Here is a 15,444-nt window from a genome sequence, read left to right as displayed (position 1 = left end):
ATGCATTTGGATAACAAAGATACCTAGAATCTACCAGCAATACTACTAATTATAAAAAGAAAAGGCAGAGTTCATCATTTTGTTTTATAAAAGTGGCCCACCAGGAACAAAAATCAGAAAAATACAGTACTGTAATTTGGTGACTGTTGAGTCAGGACACTGGAATACTTGTACTCTGACGAAGTATATCACACAAATAAATCTATGTCACAACTAGCAAACGGGCCAGAACATTTTATTATATTACAAGGTTCAGTTTCTAAACAAGCACAGGCAAAAACCTGTCCGGAGATACTGAACTGAATCCTGACACTGCAGCCACACAACACCATACAGTCCAAAGGATGCTGTCCAAGGCACCCATTGTTCTTGGCACCTTGTTCTTTTTTAATCAGAGAGAGAGAAGATTCAAATGAACTGTCCAAGGGACTCAAACAGACTGTCACGAGGACAGTGTCTCACCTTTATCGAGTGGGAAAAAAAATCACAAATAAATTTGTACATATATCCAGGCTAATAACAGTAGAAGTTTGTTTATAAGCTGCTACCTCTCCCTATGTTCACGGCAACATTCCTGGAGCTAGAAGACCAGGCAATTCTCTATACACTGTCAGTTTTGTTCCACCATTTTTCTAAATAGTTTAATGTAGGGAAGGAGAATGCTTTGAGCCAGACCGAGAGCATCATTACTTTCAGCTCAACTTACTCAACCCATTTCAATGCAAGCTGGTGACTTAAAGATCAAAAATTTCTTTACCTTATTACCAGTGTTGAGATACTTAATCACTTTTACATAGGTCAGTTAATGGTCTTGATAAATCACACAGAACATATTCATAGATCTTATGCTATCCTAAGCTTCAAGATTTGGTTCAGCATCTGCCTACCTGTTGCTTCAGGAAATGCAGAATCATCCTTTATACTCAGCTCTTCTGAAATAATTTATTCAAATATCTAAGCATCAGTCCAATTTACACGACTGATCTTCCGTTCTTTATTCTACACATAATTTATAGTATTTCATATTGGTTTTACAACATTGTAAAAATTAAAACCATTAAGCTTTCTCACAGCAGGGAAACTCAAATGCAACTCAAGCTTGTTCATACCACTATTTGAAAAAGAGAAATAACTTTACATTTTCAGTGGAAAGTCCTCTGCCTACAGATACCCATTATGAGAACTGATGACATAAAAGCCAAAACCAAATCTTTCTGTGTCTTTGTAGTTTGGACTTGCAGTCTTAAATCCATTCTTCTTTATATCAAAAAGAAGTTTGCTTCAGGAAACTGAGAGTTCTTGTTCTGACCCTACAAAATATTTCTGGCTTAGTAATACAGGATTCTAAACCCTGAAGCAGCTTTGTATTTTGCTTCGTTCTTTTGGAAGAAGTACTGCTTTTTCATAACCTCTCTAAGATAGCATGGAACAAAACACTTTAATCACTTGCAGAGTGCTTTAAGACTGACATGCCTATTTGGCAGGAAACACCTGAGATAGTGATTTATTGGTTTTGCTGTATCTCAGATTCATTGCTGCACTTCATTACCTGCAAGGCTCAAACTGACCTCCATAAGCTCCAGTTATATAGAATACAGCTCATCAGTTTCTCACCAGGCCCAGCAGGTCAGCCCTGTTTTTCTCTCTCTCCTGTTGGTGTTTTGAATTTAAGACTCAATTGTTGTTGCAATATTATCAGTGACGGAGGTACCGAATCTTCCTTATGACTTTGTATGGTTCACAGGAGTCAATCCTGCATCAAGAAAATACCATACCTGAAGGAACTTACACGTCATCATTAAGCCCTGACAGCTCTTCCTTTAGAGCTCTCTACACTGCAAAAACAAACTTGGACCACTGAGCTCAAAATTAATACCCAGAGCCTGAGTCTATACTGCAATTTCCAAGCAGTGCAGCCCTGCACAAGCAAGAATGGAGCAATGGCAAAATTGGTCATCATGTGTCTTCAAAGTAAACACGGTCAAAGGAGAGATGTTTCCTACCTTCAAGATGTATGAGAAAGCAGGCAGAGACAACTAGAAGAGGATTTTCAGTTTTAGTTAGCCTTATTTTATCAACAGTTTTCCATTTATTTTTAGATAAAGCACAATTTAAAAAAATCATTTCCACAGGCAATTTTACCTGAACGGGTCAGAATAGATCAGTTGCAACATACATAGGATTGGTATGTCTGTCACATTGCATGTCTCCATTAAGAATTGTAATAACGAAGCTTTTACATTATCACTTGCCATCACAAAGTTTATTGACTTTAAATAGTGGTGTTTACCTTTTGGTTAATAAACCATCTGTTTTACAATCACTGCATGGTTGTGTCATGCACACTCAGTGGGGGGAAAGTTGACCAAATGATTTCAAACAGAGCTACAAAGTACATGTAAATTTTTCAAGGGTTACAAAATAAGTGATTCCCTAGCTGCTATAAACCACAAAAGAGTTGACAATTCCATTCTGCATTAAGAACCACAGGATAATTCCCCTTATCATGTTAAAGCCATGTCATGTTAAAGGAGAAGGGTACACTGATTTCCAGTAAATAATTATAATTTAACTGTGAGCACTTTTTTTCTATATTGTACCCTGACACCAGTTATAGATCATTTAGTGAGCTCCCACACTAAAAAAACTTGAAAAAAAAGTCAATGCATTTTCTGCAATTCAATAAATCAGCTGAAAAAATAGTTCCTGAAAAACTAAGCTGTTCCTTTCAAGCAACAATTAAACTGCTAGCACCACAAGGCATGAGATCCCAATATACTGCAGCACTCGTTTTTTCTGTGTTTTTCTCCTCCAGTTACATGCAATTCCTTATGATATGAAACAGATTTCTTTTACATTGGTAGAGTTTTACTCTAATTGAGTACACTAAATCACAGGGAGGATTTTTACCTAGGTTGGTCATCCTCTGGTAGACCCCAGTTTTGTGGGCTTGCAGCAGCATCAGCACGAATAGCCCTCAGCCCATGCCAGGTAAGAGGCTGGCTGCCCTCCAGGTTGCCTCTACCTGTTTTCTCCCAGCAAGGGGTAACCTAAAATACCACTTGCGAACCTCATGCTCTCCTAAATCCTCCTTTTCTCGGCTGGAGGTTCCTGGGCTTTGGCTGAGCTCAGCAGAAGGGCTCCTCAAAGCCAGAGATGTGTGACCTCTAGGGATAAAGGCATAAATTACGTGTGTATTAACTAAGAGGAAATTCCCCACATACCAGAAATATAGATTGATGAAGAGTGTACAAACAAATTGGTTTATCTGAGATGTTCTTCATCACTCAGAGAAGGGTTTTACACTGAGCAAACAGCACTTAGAAACTCTAAAAATCTGTTGCTTAGATACAATTTTTCCCTATCTCATTCCCAGCCCACTCTAAAACTATAATCTAGATTAGCTTTTCTCTTACTGTTCAGCTGAACAGTAAAAATTTCTTAAACTGCAGAGAAGTAATCAAGTCATTCTGCTTGAACAGGAGTTATTTATTATCTGTGTACATATGTATGTAAAATTTATAAATTTAATTAGTATTTATAATTCAATGTGTATTCAACCAATCATTTTTATTAATATTTATAAATTATTTGTCATTGCTGATTTATAATTTGTATTTATTTTAAAAAAGTACTATCTATATGTATTTGCATTTTACAGATATAAGAAGGAAGAAATTAATAGCACAGAAAATTATTTTTAAAGATAATGAAGGATTTACAGACACATTCAAAAACCACAACAAATGACATAACTTAAAACACCATGCAGCTTTAATTTAGCTTGTTGTCTACATTCATTATGATATATAATAATTCACTAGTTTTGAACTTATTTCAGCTTCCTGAATAATTGTCTTAGTAGTAAAGCCCACTCCTGCATAAAGACTGAACTCTTCATAGTGATTCTTTCTTAACTGCATTCATTATACATAAACTAGGTGCTTCAAAACAATGGATTAATCTATTTTCATAACAAGGCTACAAGACTAAGAAAAATATTTATTTTTTACATTCCTTAATTATAGTTCTTAATTTGATTTTGTTCTTCAATAGAAAAAATAAAAGTTCTTCAGTTTATTATTCAGCAAGTATTTGACTTTCACCTAAAGGAATGGGGCCATTTTCTTCTGTCTTGAGCATAAGGACTCACCTGTATTCAAGAATGACTAGCCTTGGGAATTTCTCATTGTTGAAACTCCCAAATTCAATGTCTGCACTACATTTTAACAAAGTATGTAAAGCTTGCTACTCACTGCAGTTACTGAGGTGTGCGACTCCACTCTAGTATTTCACCTGATTTTGCTTTCAACTCTTCCACCAATGCACATTTCTTCTTAATGATACTGCCTAGTTACACAAAGTTAGTAAGTTTTAAAATCTGAGAGTGATTCCAAGCTGAAATCCAGTGAACTCATTTAACCTATACCACTGCTGCATCACTTGGTATGTGGCACCTGGAGAGCACCTAAACCCACTTTCTCGTTAGGAGTGGAGTGTTACCATACATGTTGGATTTGTTCTTATTCCTTGCTGAAGCTACCTCTGTTCCTCTTACCTGCTGAGGATCTGGCCTGCAGAACAATGAGTAAAAGATGGGTAGATGTATTTCTATATTTCTTATTTTTTAAGTATGAAAGTAAAGGTCAAGTCTTTTATTCTCTTTCACTATGTGTAGCGAGCTTTCCAAATGAACTTCAGATGGATTATCCAGCTGTTACAAAGGGCCTGTCTACCACAAGCAGATGCCCTACTGTAATACATAATATGCAATATGTGATTTTAAAATAACCTAGTTAAAATTATTTAAACTGAATTGAATCAAACTGTGTGTAAACAAGAATGCATTCCAGAAACTTTGTGGTTTTGCTAATATAGTTTTAAAATATTTTTAAAATCAAATTAATTCAAATACAGTTTGAAGCAAAGGTTTTAAGAATTACGCTTATTTATGCTTTAGTATAAATAAGCATAACCCAAAACCCCAGTCTCAATATTAGATTAGGATATGTGGCTGCTAGACACACGTAACAAAAACATTTTCCATTATCTTTGCTAGGAAGATTTTGAACAAAGCACTGAGAAAAGAGTTCACATTTTAAGCTGAAAACCTATCATCTTTGGTAATAATTTTGTCAGATGTGCTACAAAAATTTTGGTACAGCTGCACTTACATGGTGGTAAAGATATCTTCGGCTAGAAGCTCTCTCAAAAAATTACATCTACTTCTTTGACTTTACAGAAAGGCCTATGAGAACCATCTACACTCAGAGCTAGAGGGCTCCAAAGTCAGCTACGCTTCTGAATATCGAAGATGTAATCTGATGATGCAATATGCTTTTTTAAGACATTTTATCAGTTGCTTTTTAAGCAAGACATGCCTTGGGCTATTTTGGACCATTTGGTATCAACGTTTAGGGGAAAACTCCCCTAAGCACAAAAGATACACAGCACCAGAGGCACATGAATAAAGCTACAGTGAGGCTAGCTTTCCTCATTGGTTTACGATTTTGGGCATCTTATATTCAATGAATGATAATTTTCACACATTTTCATTTCTGATCAGGATGAGGCACTTAAATCAAGAGTCTAAAATGTCAGTAACCATCTAGCTTCACATTAATTAGCATAAATGTGAGTGACCTTACAAATGATCCTAATAGCAAAAGGGAATTCCAAGAGCTAACTTCTACTGGGACTTATAACTTTGGATGGAGGTAAAAGGTATCAAGAAAAACTTATTTTGACTTTTCATCTGCACACTCTCAACAGCACCCTTGCCAGTTAATGCCAGAAGAAAAAAGAAAACCTCACTCTTGAAAAAACGTGCAATGAAACAAAAAACACCAACTCATGACTTATTACTAAAAATTCTTATGAGAATAAGAAAGAAGACGGTGGATTTCTAAGAATATCTAAATTTTAGTATGCAATTTAAAGCTTTTCTCTTAATTTAGTTCAAAAAATACGTCTTTTTAGAAGGAAAAGACATATTTTGGGAATTGTAATATGAAGAGATGACTTCTAAAAATATTTGCAACTGCAGAGCAAGATTCAAAGTTTCTGCATAGGGACAGTCTGGGGTTTTTTTGTGGGTTTTAGGTAATTTTCTAGACTATCCTTGTCAGTTTCACTCTGAAATGATGAACACTATTATTAAAAGCAGGCAGTTAAGGGCTAAGCCCATTTTCTTTGTTTCTTAACAAAATCAATATCCACTTAAATTCCTATACAGGCTGGGTTTATTGGCAATATGCTCACGGTCTGGCCAAAATGGTAGCCATAAGGAAAATATACTTCATGTCTTAATACTTACAAGCTCCTGGTGAACACAGAAACCAACATACTAAAGACTTACATAACCACATGTACCATCTGTTACTGAAAAACAACACTGCTTACTAAAAAAGAGCACTACATGGTTTCACAGAAGTATTCATGCAAAAATTGAAAGTGGAGAAATGGTATTTTCAAGATCTCCGCCAATTCCTTACATTTTTTTCCCTAAACGTTTGATATCTCACCTGCATGACAGATCAATAGTTTTTTGACTGTATTTGAAGAAAATCTTGGATAAGGCATGCTAGTGCACAGTGAGTGAGCACATGAAAACTGAGCACTGACTATACTGCAATTACTTTAAAATCCCAGAGGCTGAAGTAGGTCTTTGAATTTGCTCTTGAACTATGGCAGACACCCTGCGACTGTGTTTCTTTCCATTCAGCAAGACTATACAGCTACAACTCCATGTCACTCTGTATCCATCTCTGTACCTGGCGGAGCTATCACTTCCAATACTAAATTTTATCAGGACTACTGACTTTCTGTTGCGTTTTTTCTAAAATAGTTTCATTAAGGTACTAGCAACAGACGAAGTTCAAGACAATACTTTTAAGGTTAAAAGATCTGCATTAATTGAAACATGTTCAAAAGACTGTAACACTTTCCCCCTCCATGATTGATTATGAAACCATAATCACTGCAAGGAGCAGCTGCATTATCTGAGATTAACTTTTGGCATTTGCTTCTCCATCAAAGCAAAGTATCCATCGCTGCTAATGCAAGGGTATGCAAAGTAAACTTAAGGATTACTTACTAAGAGTACCCAGCACAGAAAGTGAGTGAAGGGCAACTGCAAGAGAAGGACAGCAGAGGAGCTGAATCCCTGCAGGGGTACTGAGATAGTAACTTGGACTTCCTGTTCTGGGACCCATCTTTCACTGCAGAGTTAATGTTGGCACTTGTAATGTGAGTATGCAACTTCACCTAGCTCTAATGAGAGTATCTGCATTATGCAGCCATATTAGGCAGTCTGGCCTGGTGCCAGACATGGGTGCTATATGAGCCACCAAGTCCCATCCAATACATCCTACTGCTGCGTTAATACCTTAGCTGCTCTGTGAACCTGGTAAGAACAAATACAAAAGATTGGGATTCTGAGGCTTTAGGAGGAGCTGGTCTACACCTCCAGTATGAAATATCCAGCATACTACTTGCATGAAAGTCAGCACTATCAAGCACACTATTCCCATAAATCATAGAATCATAGAATCAGTAATGTTGGAAGGGACCTCTGGAGATCATCTTGGCCAACCTCCACACTCAGCGAAATCACCTACAATATGTTAGACAGGGTGGCATCCAGCCGGGCCTTGAGTATCTCCACAGAAGGAAACTCCACAACCTCTCTGGGCAACCTGTGCCAGGGCTCCATCACTCTCACGGGGAAGAAATTCCCCCTCACGGTCAGGCAGAACTTCCTGTGCTTCAGTTTTGGCCTGTTGCCTCTTGTCCTGTCACAAGGGACAACTGAAAACAGTTTGTCCCTGTCCACCTGACACCCTCCCTTCAGGTACTTACACACATTGATAAGATCCCCCCTCAGGCTTCTCTTCCCCAGCCTAAACAGGCCCAGCTCTTGCAGCTGTTCCTCATAGGGCAGATGCTCCAGCCCTCTGATCCATCTTTGTAGCCCTACACTGGACTCTCTCCAGTAGCTCCATGTCTCTCTGGGACTGGGGAGCACAGAACTGGACACAATACTCGAGATGAGGCCTCTCCAGGGCTGAGTACAGGGGCAGGATCACCTCCCCCCACCTGCTGGCAACAGTCTTAACTAATGCACCCCAGGAGATCATTGGCCTTCTTGGCCACAAGGGCACATTGCCGGCTCATGGTCAACTTGTCATCCACCAGCACTCCCAGGTCCTTTTCTGCAGAGCTGCTCTCCAGAACGTCAGCCCCCAGCCCGTTCTGGTGCCTAGGGTTATTTTTCCCTAGGTGCAGGACTCTGCACTTGCCCTTGTTGAACCTCATGAGATTCCTCTCTGCCCAGCTCTCCAGCCTGTCCAGGTCTCAGCCACTCCTCCCAGCTTGGTAGCATCAGCAAGCTTGCTGAGGAGGTACTCTGTCCCCTCATCCAGGTCACTGATGAAAAAGTTGAACAGGATGGGACCCAGGACTGAGCCCTGGGGGATGCCACTAGCCACACGCCTCCAACTAGACTCTGTGCTGCTGATGACAACCCTCTGCGCTCTGCCTTTCAGTCAGTTCTCAATTCACCTCACAGTCCACTCACCTAGCCTGCATTTCCTGAGCTTATCTAGGAGGATTTTATGGGAGACCGTGTTGAAGTTAAGCAAGATTTTGCCTTGGTGAATCCATGCTGACTACTCCTGATCACCTTCTTTTCCTCCATATGCTTGGAGATGACATCCAGAAGGAGCTGTTCCATCACCTTTCCAGGCATGGAGGTAAGGCTGATGGGCCTAGAATTGCCTGGGTTCTCCTTCTTGCCCTTTTTGAAGACTGGAGTGACACTGGCTTTCTTCCAGAGTCAGGCACCTCTCCTGTTCTCCATGACTTTTCAAATTGATGGACAGCGGCCTAGCAACAACATCCACCAGCTCCCTCAGTACTCGTGGGTGCATCCCATCAGGACCCATGGATTTGTGGATGTCTAGCCTGCCCAGAAAGTCTCTAATCCTACACTCCTCAACCAAAGGAATGTCTTCCTTTCTGCAGACTTTCTCCCTCATGTCCAGGCTCTGGGGTTCTTGAGGGCTGCCCTTAGCAGTGAACATTGAAGCAAAGCAGGCATTCAGTAATTCTGCCTTCTCTGTATCCTTCGTCACCGGGCCCTCCGCCCCATACAGCAGTGGGCCCATGTTTTCCCTAGTGCTCCTCTTGCTGCTGATGTATTTGAAGAAGCCCTTCCTGTTGTCCTTAACATCCCTTGCCAGACTCAATTCCAATGGGGCCTTAGCCTTCCTCACAGCATCTCTACATACTCTGACTGCATTCCTATAATTCTCCCAAGTAGCCTGTCCCCTCTTCCATATTCTATGTATTTTCTAAACATGAGCACTCAAAGCTAAACTCACATCTTATGGGCACAGAAGCTAACTCAGATGTACAGCATTAGCATGCCTCGGGATAAAGCTTTGGGTATAAAAGGAACACAGGTAATTTACATGATAATTCTGTAATGAAGATCAATCCTTGTGGTTTGTCATAATCACTCAGATAACCAGTTATTTGGTCATAATTTCTGAAAAAGATAACTGCTGGTGAAAGTGAGAAAATAAAGTAAGGAATTCAAAGACAGTACTTTAAAATTCAGTCTTGCACCCTAATACTTTTCCTCCTGGTGATATGTGTTAAAGAAATCTGTGCTCTAGTCAGTCTGTACTCAAGTTCTTTCATTTCAAACGTTTTTCAGTTTTATGACTTAAAACTTGGAGCATGACATATTTGACCTCCTGCCACATATCTTCAATAAACAAACCATTTTATTTACACAAGTTAACAGCTCAGCATTAAGTGCAGTATGTTATTTCCAGATGCAGATGCAGAAACCATAGGGACAGGACAGTAAATTGTCATATCTACAAATTATCACCTGCATATATGTAATACTCATTACATATATTGTTGTCACACTGGTGGGGGATCCTGCAGACATGTACCACATGCATATTTTACATACCCGCATACCTCATTTCACCAGCAGATATTGCTAATTTTCAGAAGATTAATAATACTCCTTCAAACTCTAATTCTAGAAGATGTCACCCTTCTGCAAGATATTAAAAATCTGAAAACATTAAACAACAGACACAAGGAATATAGCTCTTAGTCAGTCAAGAAAGACTCTGAAGAGGCAAAACTAAAAAAATAGAGTTTTTTTAATATAGTTAATCAGTAAAATGAAGGTACCAATTCACACCTGCTGTAATTGCTGTAAAACTGTAGGTGGGTCTGAATTTCACCCATGAGTCCCATATGTTCATTTTATGTACACTGCTGCAACGTTTTCCACTAGGAATGCCCAAAGATGCAACTTGGATGGACCATCTCAGAAAGGGACTGTTTGGGTCATGGTTGTTTTCCTCATTAAAGGGAAAAATCCCTCTCCAAGGCAAAGCAGGCAGCAGCCTTTGCTGCCAGGAGTGGGGATGCTGCCAGGCAAAGTTGCCTAGCAACCCGCAGCCTGGGGAAATCTGCCGGCCTCAAAATTTAACTACAGAGTCAGCTTTCCAGCATGCTGACTACTGCTCGGCTTCATTTTCATGCTGTCAGCCATGTGAAATACACATTAAAATTCTTCTTGGCAATCCATGAGGCCATCTGCACCTCATGGGCATGGGGACTGCGCCTTGTGGTTGCAGGGGGACACGGTAAATCAGTCCTCACCCCCATGCAGAGCATGGGAGCCAACGTCTGCTTTCTGCACCCAGCGCTGGGGAATGAGGTCAGCACCGTGCAACACCTACAAGTCACGTCCCAGCAGGAGAAAGGCGGAGGGAAAGGGAGGGGTGAGAAAACAAACAACAGGTTTGAAATGTCCCCTTGCTTCTGCTGTTCCTTGTTACAGTAAGAAAGTAAGGGCTTTAAAATTACCATTTAGGTTGACAGAGAAGAGGTGATGTGTGTATAAAGCCTTTTTCTCTTGATTTTGACAGTAATAAATTTGTTCATACTTACAGTTATTATATGCCAAACTGCATTCAATTTGAGCAGTGCATGTTACAGTGAAATCAGGTATCACTGCCATGATCAGGATTGCATTTTCATACAGAATTAAACTACACTACATACGTACACACATACACATATAGGGAACATGACTTATGGATAGGCCACCTTTGTACACAAACAGAAGATGTTAAACAAAGTATCATGCTGCAATTTCCTTTTACACACATCTCATGCTTTCCCACTCTAAGAATTTCAGAATCCCTTTTATTCTTGAGACGTTCACATTTCTAAGCCTTCTGTTTTACAAACCAATTCAGCTTTCCTGAGCAAACAGACTCCTACAAAAAAACTTTTTCAGTATCTTGTTTATTTCCATATGAAAACCTATTAAACTAGTAATTCAAATTTCATTTGTGAAAATTTTTAGCGTAAGATAGTTAAAATAGTACTGGTATGCATTTCACTATACAAAGTTTGGAGAGTTTATATCCCATTCTAAGTTGGAGAAACAAAAATTACTGTGTCAGTCACAGTAACTACCTTTTAAAAAACACTGTATTTTTACATATCACAATAACCCAAGAAACCGCCCTAACCTGGCAAGGTCTTATAGCACAGTTATAGAAGTCATATCTTTTTGTAAAAGTAAGCTGAACATCAGTCTCCCAAAAACCATCTCCCATTGTGTGGAAACCCCAGCAGGTCTCCCATGGGAAGCAGGACCTGTTGTGGGCCTGTTGTGGCCCAGAGACAGACAGATAAGCGATGCAAGGAAGAGCAGGGTCATGGCTCCTTCTGCCTCTGCACTTGGCTTGTGCCACAGCACCGACGGGAGCCGCTACATTGCAGTGCTGCAAGATGCAGATGAGACTGGGGACTGAAACTTTATGTTCATTAAAATGTCCTGGAACAAGAATTGTAACACTAATGATATTCTGGTGATCACACTCTTTCTTCAGTTCAGCACCAGCCACATTCTTCATTCCCTAACCCAAATATTTATTGTGACACACTATGGAACAATTTGATTTAGTTCATCGCCAACCGGGTATCTTTGGTAATTAATTTACAATGAGCACTTTGGTTAGCTGGGTTGAAAAACAAATGGCAGCTCATCAGCTCAGTATGCCTGTCTGAGACATAACCAATGGATCTGTATGTTTTACAATAAAATAGTGTTTTGGCTTATAATTCCCCTGTCATGATTTAGCTCACAAGGATGTCTCACAGTCTGAAAAATCAGTATGTTATATCTGAGGTCATCCCCTCCTCTCTGATGGATTAGTGACTGAATATGAAATTATCTACTCTTTAGTTATTTTTCTTTAATATGTAACTGTGGCTACATATATAAATATGTCATGCACTGCAGTAGCAGCAGCAGCAGAATCCAGTATCAGATCTTCAAATATAATTTGGCTTTAAAATAATGCACAATGCAGTTCACTCCTCTATTTTACAATCACCAGAAAACTCAACATAATAAAAATGCAATACTTAACCCTGTCATACACAAACAAATCTGTGCATACAGCATGACAGAAGACACTCTTTCTGTACCTATTTACCTGCATTTTAAGGACAGGATGAAATACAATTTTTAAATCTCCCATACAAATGTTCAAAGTTTCTTTTTTTCTGAAGTAACATTATCAAGAGATGCTGTTCTAGAGGAATAAAGAACATCTCTCAGGACACATAGCCTTAGAGTAGAAAGTGAAAAAAGACATCTTCAAGTCCACAGTATTTTTCAGAAGATGTATATTTTAATTTTTCCTTGAAATAAAATAGATGCAAAACTTTTCCTCTTAAATATAGTTACAAAGAAGTAAAATATTGCTCAAGGTTCCTTGTTCATGCAGCATAACTGCACAGCACATTCTCTTTCAATATTCCATTTGCTGAAGTTATATAAAAGATTGTTTTGAAATATGCAGTCTTTTAAAAATATCAAGTAAGTTAATTGTTGCTGGGAAGTACTGATATGGTTAGTTGGATAACTTACTTTCACTGAGTCACTTAGACAGTCTTTAATTACATAGTACTGTGTCTTCATCATAAAGTAACTCCTATGATCATGATCTTTTATTGCCATGTTTGATTGGCACAAAGTAATTTCTTAAGGGGGGAAACTTGTTAATCTTTAATTTTCCACAGACTGCTTTCTTAATGAGTTCTTAGTGCAATCAATTAGCTAATTTCAAATTTACTGTTACAGTGAAGGATCATAAAGGGAAAATAAAAAAAAGAGTCAGAGGTTCTTCTGGTACTTGTTGAATGATTATTTTTAGAAAGTTTTCAAATATGGAACTGCCTCTTAAGATGTCATATAATAAAGAATGATCAGAGCTGGAAATGCTCCATTGTTATGGATGATATGTGAATAATTAAATACAAGGTCAAGTATTTGTAGACTTTCTTTTCGAAATAAGATAGGGAGACACTTGGATGTCAAGAGCTATCCATTGCTCTGGGTCAGTCACTGATTTTAGTTTCACAAAGAACATTTCATTCTGGCAAGACACGAGGATTATATTCATCAAGAGAAATAAATGTGAAAAGTAATTTGGCTTTTAATTAGCAGATTGATGTTCTTAACACAAGCTGTTTGCTTACACACATGGTCTGTTTATCTGGAAGGGGAGCAAGTTCATCTGAACAGTTTACAGCAGATTTTAACTAATGCAGATGTAAGTAGCTGTGCAATATTCACACCCTCCACTTTTATCAGTGGATTCTATCATGCCTATAACAGCCTTTAAATCAAACTTCTGCCTGTCTGGTTTTAAGTCTGTGAACTTAAACCTGTCTGGTTTTAAGTCTGTGAAGCTTAAGTGAAAAAAATGATATATGTGCAGGAGCCTATTTAGTTAGGAAATATGATTGTGACAATAGGAACACCACTAAAAATACTATAGGAAAAGTATCAAAATGGACAAGCTCAACTTTGTAACAAAATCAAACAAGATCAAAATCAAGCAGTCTTTCTCTTTCTCCTTCCCAAAACGTTCTCTCATAAAAACTAAACTACAAAAGATTAGAACATCATCATCTTCTGCTAAGGCTCCACAAGCCTAGGAGGGGCAACATTCATGGGCCAGCTTGCTCTACATTTTAGCTCTACAGATGAGGCTGTAATGATACTGAAATGTTTAAGGAAGTTCTTCTCTGCCTGCACATCAGTAGGAATAAACTATCTGCATCAGGCAGACTGTGCTTGTTAAGGTTATGCTTCCTATGTGCATATAAATGAATTCGAGCAACACTGTGTCCAAAATCCCGCAGGAGCTCCTCAGGACCAGCTCCTACTGAATTCAATAAAAAAATGTCCTTGGCTCCATTAATGTAAGATGCATGTGCCACATAAATGTTATTTACAAGGAAGAGCTGTCTCACAGTTTGACCTAGGTAAGTTGTTCCATCCCACTTCCTCAGTTTCCTTATCTATGAAAGAGATATGGATATTTCAGATGCTACAATGGGAAGCACCATAAACGCAAAGTGTTATTCCTGGATGAAAAGGATTTTTCAGGTGAATTTCCTATTTTTTTCTACATGCTTTCTCATTTTTGAAAGCAACTTATAGGAAAGAAAAATCTTAATATGTTTTCTAGACTCTAGCCTCCATGACTATTCATAGAAGTGGTGGAAATAACATGCAACAGGTGAAAGACAAAACTTCAGTGAAGTTATTGACTCAATAGATACTATGCTACAGACCTTCCTTTAAAATGTTTTGCGAGGCTTAGCGCCACCAGGGTGATAAAGAGTATAGGATCAGGTATGTAAAGTTCTTCCTTGACTGTATTGAGAAACAGGTTACCTTTTTGGTCAAATCTGAATATGTTATTGTTGCAAGCAGCTGGCCCAGAACACACTAGCCATTTAAATACCCTGTCAGAAAGCCAAAACATGAGACTTTGGTTTTTTACCACATTGGTGTTAAAAAATGAATTTTGCTCCCACAGATGCTAGTACATGCTGGAGTCCTATGAAATAGCTTTCAGGATGTTTCACTGAAAAAGAAAATGCACCAATCCCATCTGGAGACAATTTAATCTGCAGTTCCACTAACACACATGCACAACAGTGAGCTTGTTTTCAGGCTGGCTTGTTTTTCTTTGCATTTTTCACCTTCCATTTACGGCCAGAAATCTGTTCTGTTAGCAGATTTCAAAGACTTCAGAGAATGCTTATGGGAAAGGGGTAGAGAAAAATACTTTCAGCAACTATACTTTGCTATGACTTCAGTAAGCTTTTTATTACAACACTAACATTTAAGACTTGTCAGAGAGTCCTAATTAACATTAAATAACTGAATATACTGCAAATGACATAGCAATAAAATGGCCTAATCAAAGGTGTTACCAAGGTTGACTCCCCGCTCTTCTGCTGTTTCTTGGACAGATATCTTCCAAACCCCATATGACTGCACCAGGCAGAGGATCAACACACATCACAGTC

The 15,444-nt window shown here is 38.7% G+C and overlaps 1 protein-coding gene across 1 annotated transcript in view; it reads right to left on the bottom strand.

The window, feature by feature from the left end:
* Positions 1-15,444, bottom strand: part of SH3GL2 (SH3 domain containing GRB2 like 2, endophilin A1) — a 99,263-nt gene that overhangs the window by 53,221 nt on the left and 30,598 nt on the right. The window lies entirely within an intron of this gene.

The sequence above is a fragment of the Rhea pennata genome, chromosome Z (genome assembly GCF_028389875.1).
Source record: "Rhea pennata isolate bPtePen1 chromosome Z, bPtePen1.pri, whole genome shotgun sequence".
Classification (NCBI taxonomy): Eukaryota; Metazoa; Chordata; class Aves; order Rheiformes; family Rheidae; genus Rhea; species Rhea pennata.
This window is presented reverse-complemented; position numbering and strand designations above follow the sequence as displayed.